Source organism: Mastomys coucha, unplaced genomic scaffold, assembly GCF_008632895.1.
Source record: "Mastomys coucha isolate ucsf_1 unplaced genomic scaffold, UCSF_Mcou_1 pScaffold3, whole genome shotgun sequence".
NCBI classification, from domain to species: Eukaryota; Metazoa; Chordata; class Mammalia; order Rodentia; family Muridae; genus Mastomys; species Mastomys coucha.
The window spans coordinates 34,077,303-34,099,354 of NW_022196909.1; the positions used below are offsets into that span (position 1 = coordinate 34,077,303).

Here is a 22,052-nt window from a genome sequence, read left to right on the forward strand (position 1 = left end):
TTTTCTAGAATTACCTTAGGAGGAAAGTGGTATTCTCTGGAATGCTTCCTGGCCATAACCATCCTCCTGCAGCATGAGCATTTTTATTGACAGCTGGGTTTACGATGGCCTTGGCAAGGGACAGAGTGCACCCAGGACAGTTCTCCCATGGGGACACCAAACAGGCTGGCTAAGCCTTATCAGCTGTGCACAGGCCAGCGTTCAGGTCCCCACCCATACCCCATCTCTGGTCTTCATTAGATTTGATAGGACTGAAAAGCTAGCATTTCCAAACTGCAATAGAAGGGAACCAGAACAGAACACACCGAGTTGTAGGAGACGCGTCTCCCTTATCGGTGCCCTCCGTCCTTCAGGCTCCCAGTCCCTCGCCACTGCAGAGAATAGAAGCGTACGCACTTCGAGAGAATTCCAGGGTACATTTCATCTGCCTGGGCCTGTCTCTTTATAAGTTCTTCCTCAGGATACTGGCCACCTCAACTGTCTCCTGAGAAGAGACAGCCATGTCAACACAGCCCAGAAGTAATCACATAGCACAAACGTCAATGCTTAGAAGAACAACAGCGGTGTAGGTCCCTTTTGACCAAAGCAAGAGTCTTTAGAGTCGTGGTAGTTGCATGCATGCATGTACGTGTACGTGTGTGTACATGTGTGTATATATATGTATTGTGCACGCGCACGTGTGTGTGTCAAATCACTGTGCCACTACTAACAGAAGAAGAAGTTTGGATTCAAGAATTGAAAACTGCTCCCACAACAAGAGTCAGCTGACCAACCACCAACTTTGGCTTTCTGTGAGTGTTTCATTCAGTATCCACTTTATACAAATATCCTTGGCCACTCCGGTGTCAAGTAACTCAGAGGGGAAAAAAAAAATAAGACTTGATGTCTTTAGCAAGGACATTGTATTGGCCCAGAATAGAAAGAGACATCACTCGTAAGGCAACAGCTTCCACACATGTGTGTACCTGGCTCACCCACCAGAGAGATGTGGATACTTAAACATCAAGAAACATTCTTTATTTGGATAATTAAGAATACCTGACATACTCTCTGGAAGCTCACCCATGCTGCCCATATAGATACAGAAGTTATATTCCATAGCCACTTCCATCTGGCAAAGAGGACTTTTTCACCTTTTTCCCTTTCTATCAAACTGGTGTTGCTGGCCCGAGGCAAAACACTGCAGCTTCCTGCTCCCTTACTAGGAAGTGGAATGGTGGAGTGATGGCGTACCATCTTCAGGAGCCAGCAAGCAATGAACTCAATTTAAATGATATTCTTTGTCTCGGTGGCAGAGAGGTAATATCAGTCAGATACCTGATCGATTGGTGTTGGCTGCTTGTCAAAGACCATGAGGGTCCTTGGGTTCTCACCTCATAGATACCACAGCCCTTCAGTTCTCTTTAGCTTCAAATGTGAACTCTGATGCTCTTTGCCACTGGGGGACCCAAGTTTACTAATCTATAAAAATAAGGATTTTAGTGCTACCCTCCCATAAGGTCACTATAAGAAGCTCATGACTGTCGACGTCTTGGGCCCCATACCTAACACGTAGTAGGTACTTAACTACACATCAGCTGGTATTACAGATTACAAAATCATGCCTGCCGGTGACGAGTTGATCTTTGTGAATTGTGGTTTTATATCTCAAAATGCCTTTTCAAAGACAATGTATGTTGGCAGTGATTTCAGCAGGACAAGTGGGCACTCTTCCTTTACAGTCTCAGTTTTGCTAAATAGATGATTAGAGAAAATTATAACTAAGGAATCCTGAAAGAAAAAAAAAAAAAACAGTTTTATGTACCATGATGTTGATTGACACTCAAAATGCTTGGGACCAGAAAACTTGCAGATTTTGGGCTTTGCTGACATTTGGAATACATTATACTAACATAACGAGCTATCTTAAACACAGAGAGCAGTCTAAACAGGAAATGCATCTGTATTTCATATACCTTATCCACATAACTGGAAGTTATTGTATATTGTCATTGATTTTGGACACAAAATGAAGTCTTGTAATGGGAAATTTTCCACTGTGACAAAAAGTGGTTGAAATTTGGAATGTTTTGTGTTTTCAGATTAGGGGTACCTGATCTATGTTTAAAACTATGGGGTCTTGGGAGAGAGCTCAGTTGGTCAAGAGCTTGGAAGCATGAAGACCCAAATTTAACACCCATCCCAGACTATGGTGGCCACTGTATGTAATCCAAGCACTGGGAACAGAAACAGGCAGTTCCCTAGGGCTCATTGACCAGCCAGACTAGCCTAATTCTAGACTGGGGAACCAGAGGTCTTACTGAGAGACTCAAGTGAACAAAAACCATGACTTCTGAAGAACACCCCTGAGAGTGACCTCTGACCTCCATAAGCACATGCACCCATGCACACACTTATGTACGCATGTGCACATAAGGACACAGAGACACCAGAATTCAGAGAGAGACAAAGTGACAGAGATATAGAGAGATGGATAGATAGATAGATAGATACATAGATACATAGATACATAGATACATAGATACATAGATACATAGATACATAGATGCATAGATTATAGGTGATGAATATATAGGTAGATAAATACATAGATAGATGATAGATATATGCATATGTAGATACATAGATAAATATATAGATGACAAAGTTGGCAGAGAAATAAGTAATAAACAAAAAAATACATGATTGAGGATACATACACAATAGATATGTAGATAGAAATAGAAGATAGATAGATAGATAAGATAGATTACATTAGATTAGATAGATAGATAGATAGATAGATAGATAGATAGATAGATAGATTGACTGAAAATAGAAGATCACAGGCAGTGGTCGCGCACACCTTTAATCCCAGCACTTGGGAGACAGAGGCAGATGGACTTCTGAGTTCAAGGCCAGCCTGTTCTACAGACTGAGTTCCAGGATAGCCAGGGCTACATAGAGAAACCCTGTCTCAAAAAACAAAAACAAAACAAAACAAAACAAAACCAAAAAAAAAAAAATAGAAGATCAAGCAATAGGGATAGATAGATAGATAGATAGATAGATAGATAGATAGATAGATAGAGATAGATAGATGATAGATGATAGAAGATAGATAGATAGATAGATAGATAGATAGATAGATAGATAGATGCATGCCATATGGTGCTATTTGAATTACCCTGGGCAGAGGTGAAAACTTAAAGAAAACTTCTTCCATGCCTCTCCTCAAATCCCTAAGCCCCTTAGGGCTGATCCCAGACAGAAGTGCCCTGACCCCTGGCCTCCTTGGCTTATGTGTACAAGAGAAAGAAACACAAAGTCGATGGTGGCATGCTTAGCTGATTATGTCATTCACAGAAATGCAGTTAACAGCTTGCCCAAGAAGGGGAACTTACCAAGTGATAAATGGCCTGTGAAATATTCAACATAAATCTTTTCAGAGCTAAGGAGAGACCCTGGTGTTGTGTGTCCAAACATGATCCCAAGTCCCAGAGAGGAAGTCAGGTGTGTGTACACTTATATTAAAAGCACGTTTGAAAGGCACTACCACAACTGAAGACGAGCCTCCCGGCTTAGCCTTTCCCTGGCCGTGTTAAGTGGCCTGTTTCTCCTTCTAAGGGAAAAATCTATATAGAACTCAGGTGTCCTGTGCACCAGAGCACTTAAGATTTGCTCGCACGTGATCTGAGAGCAGGCATGGAATTTGGGGTTAGTCAGTGTGATTCCTCTGGCCCAGAAAAAAGTCACTGGACCTCTGGAAAAGCTCACTTTCTCAGTCTCTCAGGGCGGAGATAGTGGATTTCAAGGTCATCCTGAAGATTAAATGATGTGCTCTTTAAAGATGCTGAGTGAGTGTGCAAATGTGATATTAATACAAGGTGTGGGTGGAGGTGTTTTTCTGAAGTGTCTCGTGTTTGTGTGTATGTGTGTTTGTGTGTGTGTGTTTGTGTATGTGTTCCCACGCACACATGTATGTGTGGTGCACTTATTTTTCTGGTTTCTGCATAGAAAGACAGTTCACTTCTATGGATGGGGAGACACCAAGCAGCCAGAACAGAGTAAAACTTGCTGGGGGTTGGGGAGCCCCAGCCGGCGGGTAGGAGAGTTCTTCTTTCTTGGTTTTTCTTTTTTTTTTTTAAATATATTTTTATTAGATATTTTCTTTATTTACATGTCATATGATTTCTCCTTTCCCAGCTTCCCCTCCAAAAAAAACAAACAAACAAACAAACAAAAACAACAAGAACAAACCCCTGTTGCCTCCTCCCTCCCCATGCTTGCTTGCCACCCCACCCTCTCCCACTTATTGGCCCTGGCATTCCCCTACACTGGGGGCACAGAATCCTCACAGGGCCAAGGGCCTCTCCTCTCATTGATGATCGACTTTGCAATCCTCTTCTATACACAGGCTGCCAGAACAATCAGTCCCACCATTAGTCCTTGGTTGGTGGTTGAGTTTTCTTGAGGCAGTGGAGGGGGAAAAGCATAGGCAGGGGGTAAGACTTTGTCTTATGACAAATTTAGGGTTGCTGTGTAATAAAAGGTCTACTTATCTAAGTCTAAGTTACTATGCTATTGTAGCTGACCTGCCTTCTGTGATCCTCTGAGGCCAGAGACTACAGTCTCAGGCACTTAGCACGTCATCCTAAAACAGCAGGAGACTAAGTAAAGGATTAATTCCTAGAGCCTTTTCAGTATTGTCCAGATGCCTCTTGCTTGTCTGGCTAGGGGGAAATTTGGAACAATAAACTTCTATTGAACCAGGAGAAGAGAATAACATTCGCAGAGGGAAAAACTTTTACATAAGCGAATATGCATAATCTCGCACAAGTTCATATACAGATTCATACATGCTCATTTATTCATGTATACATTTCCATTCAAACCCAACTGGGCCCAATTTACATGCATTCTCACAATTACATACTTACACACACACATGCATACATTCTCACAATTACATACTTATACACACATCCATACTTAACATATGCATGTGGAGCAAAAGGCCAAGCTCTGGTGCAGAAAGAACTCACTCATTCTGCATGAAAAATGGAGCTCCAATCTTTATTACATAGAGAAAGAAAAGACTTCTACCCTTTTAATGCTAAATGAATTAAAGTCATTTTTGTAAGAAAAAAGCTTTGTTTCTTTGAATAAGACTAAGCCTGCCTTGTCCTTACCTGTTCTGTCCCACGGTAAGGAGAAGCCTGCCTGCACCTTCTGCTCTCTGCAGCATCTTCTTTTTTCCTCTTTCCCTCTGCCTTCTGCACATTGCTCTCTTAGTACTTTATGTTACCTATAGTTTCTAAGGTATTCCACTTTGCATTCTCCTTCTAACCTAAAAAGTGTTCTGTCTAAAAACTTCTCCTCAGCTCAGTTCCTCTCTCAGCTCAGTTCTTCTCACCTCTGTTCCTCTCATCTTAGTCCCTCACTTCTGACTCTTCTCTTTGTCCTCCGCCCTTAAACATCTTTCAGAGTACATGATCGCATGTTTAAAAGTTCATCAAAAGTGCACACAGGAAATCAAATCATAAACTGAAATAGAAGTTTACAACAGAGAATGTTTACATGCATATCCACTAGGAGTAATTATCCAGCTAAACATCCATCACCTGTCTCAGCTCCACCGGTTCACTGAAGGTTTAAAACCTTAACTAAGTTATAAGTGAAGTTTTGTATAGATAAACACAATCGATAGTTTATCTTCTGTCCTACCACCTATAATAAATCGTTAGTCCCCTTTTTATGACCTTCGGTTAATTGTCTCACAACCTCTTGGAATGTGCTCTGAGTAGGAGGAAGTCTGCTAGCTAAGAGCAATTAACTGGTGACACTTGGGAGACCGCCATAGTTCTCATTGCAGTTTTGACTACCAGAAAAGGGCCCAATAGCAGTCCCACTATAAATGAGCTTAATACTCACTGATATAATTTTAGGAATTCTTATAGGATCATCATAAAGGCTTAGGTCATCTATTTATCTATATAGCATCACTATAAGACAGCACATCTTCGTGGATCTACAGAGATCTGCTCCAAAGTGGTGCGCTATTACTTAGTGAGTATTACATATGTATAATAATAACAGGAAAAGCATATTAATAGCAGGAATCTTTCCTAAAATGAATTCCTCACAGCCTTGCTTAATAAGAGTGTACCTGTCGCAGATTATATAATAATCCGAAGCAGGCCATTTCAGGATGATCACCTGCTAGTTATTAGCTTATGCCATTATGACTCCTGACAAAAATCTCCTGGAGTTACAGGCAGTTGTGAGCCAACTGATTGTGTGTGCTGAGAACTGAATTCAAGTTCTCTGCATGCGCGGTTGTGTACTTTGAAGCACTGAGCCTCATTCACGGCACTTTTAAACAGCCTCCTGAGCCATGTCTATACTTACCGGCCCTCGGACACCCTTCATCAACATTCTTTCATTCACCCTGAACAAATGCTCAGTAAGGTACCATTTCTGCCTCCCTGTGGCCTTTGGAACACTATGCACACACTGGATAAAATCCCATGGCAATACAGTTTTCTCTTCTTTCTTTCTTCTTTCTTATTCTCTGTTCCCTTTAATGTTTGTTGAGGGTTTTTGGTTGTTTTGGTGGTGGTGATGTGGTGGTGGTGGTGGTGGTTGTGGTGGTGGTGGTGGTGATGGTGGGTTTGGGGGTGTTGCTTGATTGGTGAAGATAAACAGGTATTATATAAAACAGTCAGGCAGGATAGCTTCAAAAATGGCATGGCACATACGTTCCATGTCATTTATTTTTAACCGGGTAAAACTGAAGAAGGGCACTAACACATTTGTAACATTAACAATGAATGTGCCTGAAATAAACATTCCTTTCAGAAGCAGAACATTTCTTCCAAGACACGAAGCTACAGTTGGGATGTATTGTATAAGAGACGAATAAATAAAAATTAAATTAAAAAAAAAAGCTGACAACACACACTGAACTCTTATCTTTTCTGGTTTCTGCTTCCCTACAGAGCAAAGGGCAGCTGGCTCCTACCAACTGAGCACGCTGAGCTCTGTTGGTGAGAGCCATGTTGGCAGAGGAGGCTTTTGACCAAAAGGAGAATGTAGTTAAGACTTCAGGGCTTGCAAAATCACATTTTTTAACAAACTCATCCAACACCAACAGAAAACCTAAGAAATGACACATGGAGAAAGGAGGTCATGCCTCGCCCTCCAAGCACACAACAGACAGTATGCTGGGCAAACGCAATCTTGTCCGTCTCATTCACCGATACCTAGACAGACAAACAGACATTGTGCTGGGAATTTTGGCTTGCAAGATAAATAAGTACATTTTAAAAAGATACTTACTGATAGAATAATTTCTCTCTTAGAAACACTGACAATCTTTTTTAAGTAAACTTACAGTTAGACAACATACACAGATATACAATGCGTTTTAAGTACTCTCTCACTATGACAGGTGGTATCGTATAAGGGCTTTTGAATATATTCCTTAATGATTTGTTTTTAATATTTTATGCCCTTTTACTATGCTTAATTCCCAAAGAATATTTTGTATGTTTTGAAACAATTTAGTATTCAGTCCTCAGTTATGGATAGTATTAGATGTTCCTTAATGATACTTTTAGGGTATGAAAGGATATGAATATAAAAAAGTTGAACAAAATTTTCATGTATCTGATTCTCAAAATCCTCAATATTATTAATATATTTGTATAAAATGCATTTAAATAATAAAAATCAAAATAAATATGTAAATTTTAAAAATATAGGAAAAGAGATACATAAGTAAATAAGTACAAAAATCTCTAATACATTTACCTTTAAGTGGGCAACCACCACGCAAATTCCACAGCCAGACTCACTAGTATTCATATATATCTTCAATACAATAGCTTTATATATTATCCTTTAAGATATGAGCTTGTCCACCTAACTACCTTAGGATGGGATGGGGATGCTGTCCAACTGCAGCTTTTAGGAAAACAGGGTGACTCCCCGACAAGCCAGCTTCTCTCTGGCGTCCTCCAGAGCATGCTGCAGAAAGCACGGAGAGTTGGGAACTTCAGTGCTGCTAGGGTGACTTGAAAAACACTTGCCCTAAATTAATTTCACAAGAGCCCACCACAACGCCGCTGGGTCACTCAGAATCAAGGGCTTTTATTCTTACCCAAGCGAATGCAGCTCCACATAAAACCTACTCATGGTGTTAAAGGCAGAAAGGATTGGTTCATATGGCAGACATATCAACCATACAAAAGTTGGGGAAATGGTCCCAAGATAGGAAGCTGAGAAATACCTGTCCCCGCTGATCTAGCTAAAATAACTTGTAGAAATGTTGCTCCCACGTTGGAGTATTAGATAAAAGGGTATCTGCAGAAACGGGGTCACCAAGAGGTCGTTTTCTCTTTTGGTCATCAACACACGGCATTATGGAAGCACACGGACACACTCTGTCCCTTCCAGAGAGCAGGCCTCTGAATAGAGCAGTTCAGATCAACCGTATGGCTGGCATCCAGGGTGGCTTAGACAAAACCGCTTGTAAAGACTGATTAAAGGACGTGCTCTGCCCTATCCCAGAGCTCTGGAGCCCGGAACACAGTTCTTTGGAGCCAGTCAGTCGGTGGAGGCTGAATCTCCACGTGCCACCAGCCACAACATCCCTTAGATGCCACGAAGTCTTTGGCCATTGCAACAGCGGCCGTGTCACCCTGGCGATCTCCCCCAACAGCTGCTTTTTCAATAAACCTTTTGACCAAACGCAGCTGTTCTTTAAAGCCGGCCCATCCGCCAGCTTAGTTTCTCCTGTGTCTTCACTCCCTGGGTCTGAAATGGCTCCCTAGCACCTGACATTCATTATCCGTACACCAACCTAGCATTAGATCTGGCATTCCAGACCCAGGGGTGGGAAGCGGCAGCTGTCTCGCTACACCCCAATGGTCCAAGCCGCTGGCCCACAGCTGTTGCATCAATCACTGGGGAAAGACTTTTGCGCTTGCGCAGAAGGGAGGGGCGTTGGCTCCTCGGGCTGTCCGTTACAGACCGCTCCAATGAGGACTTATCACCACATGACTGAGAAAACTCTCTCCGTGGGAATTTTATGTAAGTAACTTCCCATACCCACGGATATACTGGAAAAGCTTCAGGTGACAGAAGCGCTGAGCACTCGTAATTAAGTTGATAATAGAGTTTTCCTGGGGGTGGTGCATATTTAATTTGCAATTTGAAGAGTATGATCCCAGAATTATTTTTTTAATGTAATTCAACAATAAAGGGCTAGAGAGTTGGCTCAGCAGCTGTAAGTCTTGCACCTCTTGCAGAGGACCAGAGATCAGATCCCGCAACCCCACGTTGGCATCTCTCAACCACCTTCAAACTCCAGCTACTGGGCTCTGACTCCCTCTTGTGGCTTCTGCATGCACCTACACTTGTGTGCAGCCACACATAAGCACGCATATGAGGGGAGGTAGGGGTGGTACAGGGCGTTTTCACAGGGGAAAACAGGAAAGAAAATAACATTTGAAATGTAAATAAAGAAAATATCTAATAAATATAAAACAGCCCAAAACAAGAACATCTCTTTTAGCGTTAAGGAGGTAAGGGTGATCAGAAGAGATGTGTTGATAGGATTGGTCATCAGTATACTGTAGCTGTCTTCAGATGCACCAGATACAGTATACTTATGGAAATGCAAGTCAAAGCCACGGCGAGTGAGTTCTCTTCATTGCTTGTTGAGGAGTAATTTTGTAAATAAACCAAAAGAAAAAAAGAGTGACAAGGCCAAATATTATTGGTGGGAATATAAAACATGCAGTCATTCTGAAAATAATCCATCTGACGGCTTATTTAGCATTTGATTTGGGACTTGGCATTCTTGAGCATTCATCACAAAGAAAAAAATATTCACACACAAAACATATGTGTACAAATGTTTACGGAAATGTTTTTTTTTTCCCATTGTAGCAAAATATTGAAAATATTTGAATGACATTCCATGCGGGAATGAACACACCCTGGTAGGTCCGCATACTGGCCACTTAGCCACGAAAAGAAATGGGCTACTGATACAGATGATACTGTGGACGGATCTCACAGGCAGTATGTGCAGTGAAAAACTCAGTCTAAAAATTTACAGATTGCAATTTCCAATAGTAGGTCTCATCATGAAAAAAGTCTAGAATGACTAGAATGAGGGAGGGGTGATTAATGGCTTCAGGGGAATTACAAACACCAAGGCTCAGTATCGAGTGATTTTATTAGTCATTAAAGAACACTTCTGGGCTGGTGAGATGGCTCAGCAGGTAAGAGCACTGACTGCTCTTCCGAAGGTCCTGAGTTCAAATCCCAGCAACCAGATGGTGGCTCACAACCACCGGTAATGAGTTCTGACACCCTCTTCTGGTGCATCTGAAGACAGCTACAGTATACTTATTTATAATAATAAATAAATATTTGGGCAAAAAAACATAAGAATACCTCTATATGTAAATTGTGGTATTTAAACTTTTTATGGTATTATTGTGTATATATGTGCATGAGCATGCACATATGAAATGGCTAGTCTGGGATGGTTTTGGTTGTTGGTGTTGTTTTGATTTGATGGTGGTGGTGGGAGGTGTTTTCATTTTATTTTATTTGTGCATTTTTTTGTGGGGAGGCCGACATCATTGGTAAAATACCTACCATGACAAGACTAACATCACCTTTGTCTAAGAAAACTTGTGTTTAGAGAGAAAAATGTTGGCTAATTTCCAGTGAGGTCTCCAGGTCTTGTATATTATCTAAGGTGAATGGCGCAGACTGTGTTAGCAAGCAGGAAGGCTGGTTCTTTGGCGAGCTAGAGCACCGCTGAGGGCTCTCGCGTGAAGCTGTGCCATCTGCTTTGCTTCGGTCCTGTCTTTCCTGTCAGTAGTTACAGCGCGTCCACTCCTCCACCTTCATGAGTCAGAGGTCACATGTGTGAAGTTCAGGGCACCTGGATGTGGATGGCAGCATCTTGTTGACATCCCTGCCCTGGCTTGGTACAAATTTCCAGTGATTTCTCTTCTGCTGTATCTGAAATCACCACTAGTAGCAACTTATTTTCCTGGAAGTTCTCCAGATCGGTTCCCCCTCAGGTTTAGGTACTCCGTGAGGTCCAAAAATGGCAGCAAAATGGCTAGTAGGCATGCCTTACCCACTCACTCTACAAGGATGGTCCTTGGGAGGCTCAGGGGAGGGCCAGGCATCCCAAGAGTATGCACAGTGCTTAGTGTCTTTCTTCTCTTACAACCTCTCAGATGCTTCCAAAAAAATCATTGTCATGTGACCTTTCTATTTTTGTACATATGTGCAGGTGTGTGCATATGATGTCTTTGGGGGGGGCTGGTAGAGGGTGGCATACACCTGTGCACATACTTGTGGAGTTCAAAGGTCAACCTTGGGGTTGATCCATAGGAGCTGTCTCCTCCCCCCTTTTTTGAGGCAAGGTCTCTCGATGGAACTAGGGGCCACCGAATCAGCTAAGCTTTAGAGCCAGTGAGCCCCAGGCATCCTGCTGTCTCTACCTCTAGCGGTATCCTCTAGAACCCCGGGGGACGTGCCATCATGCCTGGCATATTGCACGGGTGATGGCAGGTGACTGAGGAAGCGAAAGACACCCAAAGGGGACCGGATGTCACAACAAAAGTTAGCGATAAAATAAAACCTGTCCTGCATGATTTTCCCCCCACTCCCCGGGCATAAATGTCAGCCACTAACAATACTGAAAATGCAAGTTCTCTTTGCCTCAGTTACCCCATCTGGAAAATGGTTCCGACGGCATGTCTCCTCAGTTGTGGGGGTGTAAGGATGTTAAGAAAAAAAGAAAGGGAAAGGAAAGCCATTCCCCCACTGCACTTGGGGCCACAATACATATTTCTTTCTTTCTTTGTTTTTTCGAGACAGGGTTTCTCTGTATAGCCTGGCTGTCCTGGAACTCACTCTGTAGACCAGGCTGGCCTGGAACTCAGAAATCTGTCTGCCTCTGCCTCCCAAGGGCTGGGATGAAAGGCGTGTGCCACCACTGCCCAGCCATATTTCTTAGTTACTGATTTCCTATGTCTTAGTTACTGTTCTATTTTCCTCAGTGCCCTAGGTAGCTTGAAAAGAAGTGACTTGCTGAGAAGTAGCTAGCTAGCAACAACGGGGTTAATTAACTTTCCCTAATATATTCCTGAAGAGAGTGTCTACTGATTGAGCCATTGAACATGGTGTCCTTTTAAAGCAGACTGAGGCAAGTCTGACCCCTTGCCAAGCAAACGACCACGTAGAGTCACGGATCCACCTTAAACTCCTCAGACCTGGGAATTTGACTTCTTGCTTCCTTCTCTAGCTAGTATTGAACGTTTAGTATGTCCTTGATAACCCCATTTCCAACGACAACAGTACATTAAGGATTACTTAAATCACGCAGGTTGCCCGCACATTTTTCTTATTCAAATATTTCATTTGCTTAGCCTGTTGTTCTTACTAACCCACAAGGCCAAGGCTGTAAGGAGTTCAAGGCCCGGCCTTGGCAACATAGTGAGTTGGAGATCAGCCTTGGCTACAGGAGGCCCTGGAGCTAAAGGAGGGGCAGAAAAATTACAAAAGGGACAGAAAATCATTCAGGGACTCTATAGAGGAAGAGAAATCCATCTAAGAAAAGCAAATGTGGGTTCCTGAAAAGGAGGGACAGAAGCGTTACTGTAAGAGGGGGTTTTGTTTACTATTCTTTCTTTAAGGGAGGCCTGAAGGATAACCCAAAGAAACAGTAAAATATGGCTACTTTCCCCACCCTTTCGAGATCCTGGCAGAGCCTCACCTAACAACTGATGGAGGCCAAGGATGTAGCGTGGCCATTTTTTGTGTGTGTGCTTGGTGCTCAGTCTTTAGAAGGGGTTTATAAATGTAACGCATCCCTAGCTGAAGGCATTCACACCCTAATCCGCCAGCTGTCTCGTTGCAGGACTAGAGTGAGCGGATTACACAGCTGAGTCTAACAGGCAGTTGAGAAGGCGGACTGAAAGTTCCCTGCGGACAGGAGCCAAGTTAGTTGCGTCCCCTGTCGCCTCCTTAGAGCTTTGCGTGACGCCAGACAACCCTAGGCACTGAGGCAGTTCTTAACGCAGATCCGTGAAAAGTAGCCGTGATCCTAACCCCCAGAACTCACAATAGGCTTGAAAGTCCACAACGTCCCCGCAAGAAGAGCTAGCTGGTTTTCCTTTCCAAGATTTCCTGCAGACCCGGGAGAGGCCAAACGAAATCAGTTTCAGCTCTCTCCCCCAGCCTCTCTAAAACGGCTGATTTCGGGGTGGGAGGTGGGGGCGGGGAGGATCGGGGGCAGCAGGGCGTCCCCCCCGGCCCCCCGCTGGGACCCCTCGAGCCCGGTGCAGGGGAAGGTGACCAGGAGGGGGAGAGCCAGCCCGCACGTGCAGCGCCCAGGGGAGGAGGCTGGGCCAGCGCAGCGCTTAGTCAGCAGCTGGGCTCGGTTTTGAAACAAAAGCCAATGTCCTCCCTCGGAGTCCGCGGCCGGTCAGTTCCTAGGGCGAAGAAAGCTATGCTGCCCAGCCGGTTAGTGGCCCAACTTACTTTTCCCGAGCCCAGGACTGAGGGCCAGCGGATGTTCGGGAGTGGGTGGGATGTTGCGGGGAGGGGGCGCGGGGACCGCTCGCACACACCCTGCCCCGCTCTGGTCTCCGCTTGGCCCAAGGCCGGGTCCCCGGGGTGCGGGACGCACGCTGCTCCCGACCAAGCGCCCTGGAGCCCAGGCCCCTCCGGTGTGCGTGCAGCCGCGGCACCTTCGCCACCTCGTGTCCCACAGCTCAGACACACCAGGCCCTGGTTTCATGAATGAAATCCAATCGTGTGGTTATAAATAGCCGCTAAGGCTGCTCACGTCACGGCGGAGAGAGGGAGCGATCGGAGGCCGCCACCGCTTTGCTTGCTCCGTGCCGGGGCGCAGGGTTCCGCCCGGTGCCCCGCCTGGCCGGGGAAGGGGGCGGGAGGAGGGCAGGGCTGGCGGCGACAGCGACCTGGGGACGAGTCCCGTGGCCTGCGCCGGGACGCGGACGCGGCCGGGCGCGGCTGGGCCATGCTGCCTTTGTGCCACGCCGGGCGGGTGGCGCGCGGTGCGCAGGGTCCCGGCGTCCCCGCGAGCGCGCGCGGCGGGGGCCGCTGCTGAGCGGCGGAGGGAGCCGGGTCTCGCTCGGCTGCAGGGTAGGTGGCTGTGTCGTGCAGAGAGCCCCAGTGAGCAGCGGAGCACCCCACCAGCTCCCGATCGCCCCGCGGGTGGCAGGTGGGGACCCCGGCCCATGTGCTTCCCCCCTCCCCCAGCGACGTTTGCGGGAGTGAACTGAAGGGATGCGGGGGACAGTCCCCTCCCAGATGAGTGAGCTGAAGAGATGTGGAGGAACAGCCGCCCAGCCGCACCCCTAACTTGTAGCGGCAGAGAACACGTACAACAGGCACCTTAGCAGGCCGGCTGCACCAGGGCGGTTGCTGCCGCCTCACTCCCCCCGCCCCTCCGGGGGGGAAAGGCGCCTTTTCCTCGAAGGACTCTGGTGGGGAACTCGGGACGCGAGAAGCGGGGTGCTCTGATCCCTTGGGTGCTTGCCCTGCCCCAAGCAGTGCCTTTGGGTGCACGACGACGCCCCTCTCACTCCCCTCCCCCTAGCCCGGTGTCTAGGGCGTCTGTTGTGAGTTGCTGGGCCAACATTACACGCCTGTGAGGGGCTTGCACACACCTGAACTTACGTGTTCAGCTTCAAGTTACTAGGTACGCAGCCAGGTGGTAGGGGGAGATACGCAGAAGAGATCCACACTCACACCCACTCCCACAAAAAAAAAAAAAAAGGCAGAAGGAAGGCAAAGAATGTGTAAAAAATATAACATTTGATCCCACTGTTGGCTGTGGGGTTTCCATCCCGTATCAAACTACTCAACGGAGAAGCAAAGTCAATATTTAGACTCGGACAAGCCAGAAAAGTTAGGGAGAGCCAAGCACAGGGTTCTTTCTGAGTTGGCTTTGCACTGTCAGCCCAGGAGCTGTGCCTTTGGGGCTGTCTGTACACATGTGCTGGGGCGTTGGGCGTGAGGGCGCGCATTAAGCTTGATACTCAAGTCACAGAGAGCTAGGAAACTCTAGATCGTGGCAAGCAGGGGAGGTATCCTGACTTTGAACCTCGCTGGTCTGTGCTTTGGGGGAAGCTCTTTGGATACTCAGCCTGGGGTTTCAGCCTGAGGTTCTCCACCCCCGTGGGTTGTACTACCTGACATAAGAAACATACAGGAGACTCCAAACCACAGGAGACTCTCCAAGCTTCCAGAGGCGTTCAGCTTTGCCAAGGGCAGATAATAAGCCACCAACAGGCTCATAAGTTCACTTATAAACACTCTTTTGAGACTAGGTGTGTATTTCATCTTCAGTGATCTTTGAGACAGCCTATGAGAGAGAACCGGTAGTTCCCATAAGATAAACTCAGTCTTTTGGGCTGTCAGTAACATCTGCCTGTTTTTCCACAGGGGAAGCAAGCAGTGAGCAGTCAATTATTATATTAAACAAGGGTCTCCCCAAGATTCCTGGATCATATTTGAATGTCAATAGCGGTATGGGTTTGACCCATTCCATCCCATGGTGGGAGGCTCTGGACCATCATTATCAACAGTTTTCTGAGCTTGCCTGCTCTTATCTTCCAAAGTTGTGAAGGTCATGGGCATTTCAAGGTACAGGGTTATGTGTGATCACAAGGATGCACAGAAGCCTGGTTGATGTTACTGACTTAATACTTCTACAATAATAATAATAATAATAATAATAATAATAATAATAATAATAATAGAAACCAGAATTCATTGCATTGGGATTAAGATGGTGTTTTAAAATGACATTTTGAAGGAAAAAAAAATCTCTCACTCCCTTGTCTGTCTGAGAAAGCCAGTGAGTTTTCACTGTGCCTCCCATCCGTTTGTGGCTAAGTGCTTTTTCTGTATCATCCCCAAATGCTCAGAAATACATTTTCGTGAATGCTATAAAATGCTAACATAGCTATTTCAGGAGACACTTGACCCAAAGAAATACCAGTGAACACGTAGCATAAACCAAAGTCAGGCAGACTCTGCCCATCCTCTGATATGGAGAAAGATACAAAGTTTTTTTGTTTTGTTTGTTTTGTTTTTTAATGAGTTCCTCTGAGCTTCTGGCAGGCAGAGGATTTCAACACTGTTTCTCTCTATTCTCTAGGTAAGGCCAGCTGTGCACACGAACTTCGGTTCTTCACTTCCAGCGAGCCAGGTCAGTATCTCTGCACATGCCTACAAGCACAGATGGGTGGCTTATTCTCTGATGCTGAGTGTGTGTTCTAGAGCAGGTTTCTTTGTCATGTCTCGGAAGTATTGGGTTTTGCTGGTTTAGATGGTTCAAATCCATTGTTTGTTGAAATCACTCTATTTTCTCTGTGAGGGAAATGACCCTAAAATGAACCTCGTGCCCCCTCTCTCCTTCCTGTGGGTCATTCTCACTAGAAAATCAAAATGGCGGTAGACAGTTGAGGATCCCGGGCATCTGGGTATCGGTAATAGAGATTTGACTCAATCTTCATCTTAGCCTTCAGGAGATTCAAGGACATTTGTGAGCGTGTCAAGATTTGATTCTGCCCATTCATGTTTTTATTCTACATGTATGTATGTTATACAAATGGACGTGCACATCGCACACACACATATGCAACAACTGTGGCGCGCAACAACTTTTGGGTGATTGTTTTAAAAAGATGTGTCTTAATGTAAGACATAAACTCCTATTTTGGAAAATTTATCGTTGACAGGGAAACCAGGGCCAAGAGGAGTTGAATGAATTGTCTGACTCAGTAGCTCCAGATAGCCGAGGAACACTCGGCGGTGCGACTGTCCCTATAGAAGAGGGTCCACTCTTTTAAGTAAATAGGTACTTCCTAGCATGGATTGGCCAAAGAGTAAATACATATTGCGGGGCTGGGGTGGAGTCTCTGACTCTCAAGAGGTTTCCAGGCAGATATGGGAGGCAAGATGCTAAGCATTCCAATACGGAAAAGGTGAAGAATAAATCATGATCTTCGTGCATGTCCAAAGGCTGATTTGGGGGGATCCATGGAACTTTCATAAGAAATCCCATGTTTTCTGTTGTGTGAGGTTATTTCGAATTCCATGTGCCAAGGGTAAGTTTTCATCTGTATAAGATGCCAAGTGAGTGTTTGGAAATAGTCAGGCTGTAGACTTTCAAACTAACTGAGATGGTACAGTTGTTTCCAGCCATGGAGCTCCAGAGGACCATGGAGGCAGAGACCCTATTGTTTACGAGCTGTCACTCAGCAGGACATCTTTGATAAAAGGCTACAGTGTGACATGGAGCCTCAAAGAACCTTCTCCCTTCAGATCCTCAGTGTGCCTGAAATATTGTATACACAGAGGATCGGTCTGAATACATAATAGATAAATCCCAACCAAAGTTCTGAAAAGGGTCAATATGTAAAGTTTCAGACATTTGTAGTTTGCACCTCAGCTGAGAGCATCCCTTGTCACTATATCCTCCTTTGCTCTGTTTCTAAAGAATAATTTGTAACAGTTGTTAACCCTCTGGGAAATTTAAACACAGGGTCACTAACAAATTACAAATAATTTCAAAAGTGACCCTCTAGATAGACTCTTTATCAAGGACTGACAGTCCCAACTCACCTAATAGCCTGACAAAAGCACAATTAGTTAAGGGTATCTTTAATCAATTAAGAGGTAGCTGTATGCTATTCTATACCAGCTTGATCTATAAAGGTTGCTAAATCCTAGACCATTCCCAAAACAGATCATATTCCATGGTTCATACAGGGGAGATCTCATTACAAGGCCAGATCCTCACCATTAACTGATATATGGCTGGCTGTGATAAATGATATGCCATAAAAAATAATCAATATGACAATCATAAATCTATAATTTATTTTAAAGTAGTCAAATTACACTCTAAATTATGTAATGCTGGAGCCCAAAAGAACCTTAGAATTCGCAAGCTGTCGCTAACAGTGATTACTCAGTTAGCAGTCAGCCTTCCCTCTGCTTTCTTGGGTATCAGCAGGCTTCGGCTTCTCGCTTGTAAAATGGCTAGACACATTTGGAGCATTGCTAGCTTCGCTTGGTAAACTCACTCATACAAAACAGACAAACCCCGGGCCTGGGCAACGGCGCCGTCTCTCAAGTGTTTGTCGTACAAACATGAAGCCCTGAATCAAATTCCCAGAACCTACCTCTAAAAAGAGCTGAGCGTGCTTTCGATTCCATCACCGGGGAGGCAGGGGCAGGTGGGTAGGCAGCCTGGATCAGCAAGTCTCAGGCTACCAAGAGACGCTGTCTGTAAGAAACCCGAGATGGCCAGAGCCTAGTGAATGAGAGCCAAGAAGCTGTTCTGTGGCCTCCAGGTGTACCCACACATGCATATAAACACACAGACAGACACATACACAGAGACACACACACACACACACATGTATATATATATATATATGTACACACACACACACACACATGCATATATACATGCATATGCACACACGCACACATCTTCACCTTTCTGTTGGTCTTATAACAACAGAAATTCAGCCCTACTGTGTGAAGGCTTCCCTCTGTCCTCCCAGGGCTGGTGATTTGAATCTGGCCCTCTTACTCACCCCTCGCTTCTCCACCAAAGGCTCTCCATCAACCTCACAGCACTAAACCAAAAGTTGGAGAAGGGATTCGAAATGAGTTACAAATAGCGGAGGGACAAAGGAGAAAGAGACGGGAGGTAAGAGAAAGTAATGGACTCCGTGGAAAGGAGGTGAGGACAAAGGGAAGAGGGGAAGGGGGCAGTGCTTAAATAAACAGAATGGCTACAGGTTGGCTATTTAAAGATTTATTATTTTTTTTTTTAGTTTGAGAAACACATAAAGCCAGTGGCTAACATAAAACCAGCTCTCTCTCCTCCCAGCTCCTTTGTTCTCTAGGTACCTTAGGGCAGAGGTTGGGAAATAGGCCAATCAAGACACAGGAGATGAAGGGTATGCATGGCCGGGGTCTCCGCATACCAGTGGCATTGCCTGTCTTCAGGTAGTCCTTCTAGCCAGGACTCAGACCTAACAGCACTGGAAAGGTGAACTGTCTGGAGGTCCCGACAGAGCAATCACACTTCTCGATGCTCCTCTTGAGTTGTCTTTCTTGGGTAACGGCAAGTCCCCGGTGTTTATGGAGTTTGATTCTCAGGCTCTGTCTCTCTGTGGAGAAATGTCTTTTAAATTTTTAGCGAGCTGGAAGCCAAACCAAGCGACCCCCTCCAATGCATACATACACCAGCTAGCCCAACAACTAGGGCTTCTTACATTTTTTCCGAGATGCCAAGCGTTTGACTTCACTATGTCTGGTGTTCATTCTCAGTTCCAATTTACGGAAGCACAAAAGGACACAAAGCTCAGATGGGGTTCATTTTAGTCTGATGGAGAAGTTGAATAGATTCTAGGTGAACTGCAGGCTAGGGGTACTTTAAACCTCTCTAGTCCAGGTCACTCTTGCAGGGGGAGAAACACAAGTGTCAAAGGATACATTATACATTTCTACACTCAACATATCTAACAAACACATCATCGGAACTACCTAGCCATCTTGCCTATGCAAATCTGCTGACTACGGGTCATTTCCAATGTATGTTGTTGGAAGTCGTGGGCATAAACACTCAAGTCAATACCAGCTGAATCATGGGAGTCAAGGAAAGTCCCTATAAGGTCACTCGTTTGAGCCTCCCTCTGGTGACAAAACACTGGCACCAGCAAGGTGATGTAACCTGACCACTCTCATAGTTAATAAGTGACTTCTCCTGAACTCAGCCCAGGTCTCCCGATCCAACCCTAGTTCCATCCCCGTTACATAATACCACCTAGAAAGTGCCAAGACTTCTGAACTCTCCAACTTTGCCACAGTTCCAATGAGCGAGTCCAAAATACACACACACACACACACACACACACACACACACACACACACAACCCAAGCCATGTCCAGCAGCGAGAGATAAGAGGGTGCCAACGGTATACAGATACACCGGGTACTAGGAGCAACCCTCCTTATCAGCCACGAACGTCGAAAACAGAGTGTTCCTTTTTCTCCTCATCAGAACATAACTCTCAGAGCTCTGATCCCGTCCAAGCCATCTCAGCTGACCGACCCATCGGCAGCTTTGTCATTTTGTCCCTGCTCTGGCCGCTTATCAGCCGTGCGCTTTGGGTGAAATATGTTTTGGACTTGTCCCTCCTAGCCTGCAAACGGCAATGGCATAGACCCTCATCCTTGGGGGTCGTGAGGATGTCCTGAAGTCATGGGCACAGGCCCGCGGACTCGCCGAGTGGTCACCAAGGCTAGTGGTCTTCTGGGCCTTTCCAGAATATATCAGCAAGAAGCACTGTAAGGTAGGTGGGTAGTCACATCTCTTTATCTCCAAGTTTACTGGTGCCCTTGGATACTAATGCTACAAGAATAGTTACAGTAACATTTCCTGTAGTCATCTCTTGAGTAAAGACAGAGTGAATGTTCTCATTCTCTCTCTCTCTCTCTCTCTCTCTCTCTCTCTCTCTCTCTCTCTCACACACACACACACACACACGCCTGTGTGCATGTATGTGTGTCTGCATGCACTCGAGTGTACACACACATCTCCCCCTCCCCCTTCCCCTCTCTGTCTCCCTCTCTCTTGCTCCTTCTTTCTCCCTGTGCCTCTCTTCTCTCTCCCCCCTTCCTTGTCTTTCTCTCTCTCCTCTCTCCCCTCTCTCCCCTCTCTCCCCTCTCTCTATTCCCACCTCCTCCTCCCTCCCCTCCATCCCATGCCTTCTCTGCCCCATGGTCCCCATGGCACATCTACAGTTGCATTTCTTCCCCCTGTAGTCTAGAATCACTCGAGTTTCCATGAATCCTTCCATTGTTTCTGCCTCTGCTTGCCCTAACATAATACTCAGATCATCTTGAAGAGCTTGGCCTCTCCTTCCCTCCCAGACACTGCTTGGCTCTAAAGCAAGCTTCTCCTAACCCTTGCATCTCAAAAGCAAACTACTGTGTTTCCAACTAAGCCACCAAGACAGTCACTGCTTGTGGGGGAAAACTTTTGCTTTCAATTTCGAAGCAAGTCGGAGGAGCTCACATCGGAGCTCCCTGCCTCCTTTCAGTTAGCGGGCTTGTTGAGCATTATGGTCTGGCTCGTCTCTGCTGCAGGGGAGTAGTTAGGAGAGCATAACGTTGCAGTTGGGCCCTTCCCCCTCCACGCTTGATAACCCAGCCTGGCCTGAATGACACCTCCAGGAAGCATTCCAGCACACACCTCTCTCTCTCTCTCCCCCAGCTGCCACACTGTCATGTGGCTCTTGCTCCGCTCTGGACTTTTGGGACAGAGTCTTGGCAACACATCCTGTCCATCTCTCACGCAGCAGAGGGAGCCTGCCAGTTCTGTTTATGCCTTCCTACCTGTTTTAATAATTCAACAGCCTCGAGTGGACTTCCCCTCCCCTCTCCCGGCCCCCCCCGACAGCACAGTTACCGCTTAGTAGTTGGCACGAGTGTGGTGCAAGATGGGCATGGCCATTGTGCGTTTCCCCAGCACTATGAAGCACTAAGGGGGCCTGGTGCTTTGTTTGTTTATTTGTTTGTTTGTTTTAGATTCATTTATTTATTTTATGTATGTAAGTACACTATAGCTGTCTTCAGACATACCAGAAGAGGGCGTCAGATCTCATTACAGATGGTTGTGAGCCACCATGTGGTTGCTGGAAATTGAACTCAGGACCTCTAGAAGAGCAGTCAGTGCTCTTAACCACTGAGCCATCTCTCCAGTCCCGGGCCTGGTGCTTTTGATCCCCAGTTTCTACACTGTCCTTCGCCCTATTAGTAATCTCACATGGGTTGAACTTTGATATCATTCTTCCAAAGGAGCTACTAATGGCTTAAAGCCGGGCTCCAATGGGAACAGGAGTTTCATTGGGGAAGACAGTCTGATTCGTGAGCTCTAAGGGTAGGACCTGGTATCAGAAGTTCCTAACAAG

General features: G+C 45.6%; 1 protein-coding gene across 4 annotated transcripts in view; it reads left to right on the forward strand.

Annotated features, from left to right (window-relative positions):
• The first annotated feature begins 8,997 nt into the window (after nucleotides 1-8,997).
• Nucleotides 8,998-22,052, forward strand: part of Rhobtb1 (Rho related BTB domain containing 1) — an 82,720-nt gene continuing 69,665 nt past the window's right edge. Inside the window, exons 1-2 of one of the 4 annotated variants that reach the window (XM_031346517.1) lie at nucleotides 8,998-9,075; nucleotides 16,214-16,264. The gene's annotated coding sequence lies outside the window, so the exon portion shown is untranslated. Of the gene's footprint in view, nucleotides 9,076-13,372; nucleotides 13,546-13,893; nucleotides 14,191-16,213; nucleotides 16,265-18,609; nucleotides 20,433-22,052 lie in introns of those variants that run through there. The other 3 variants (XM_031346516.1, XM_031346514.1, XM_031346518.1) reach the window with 3 other exon arrangements.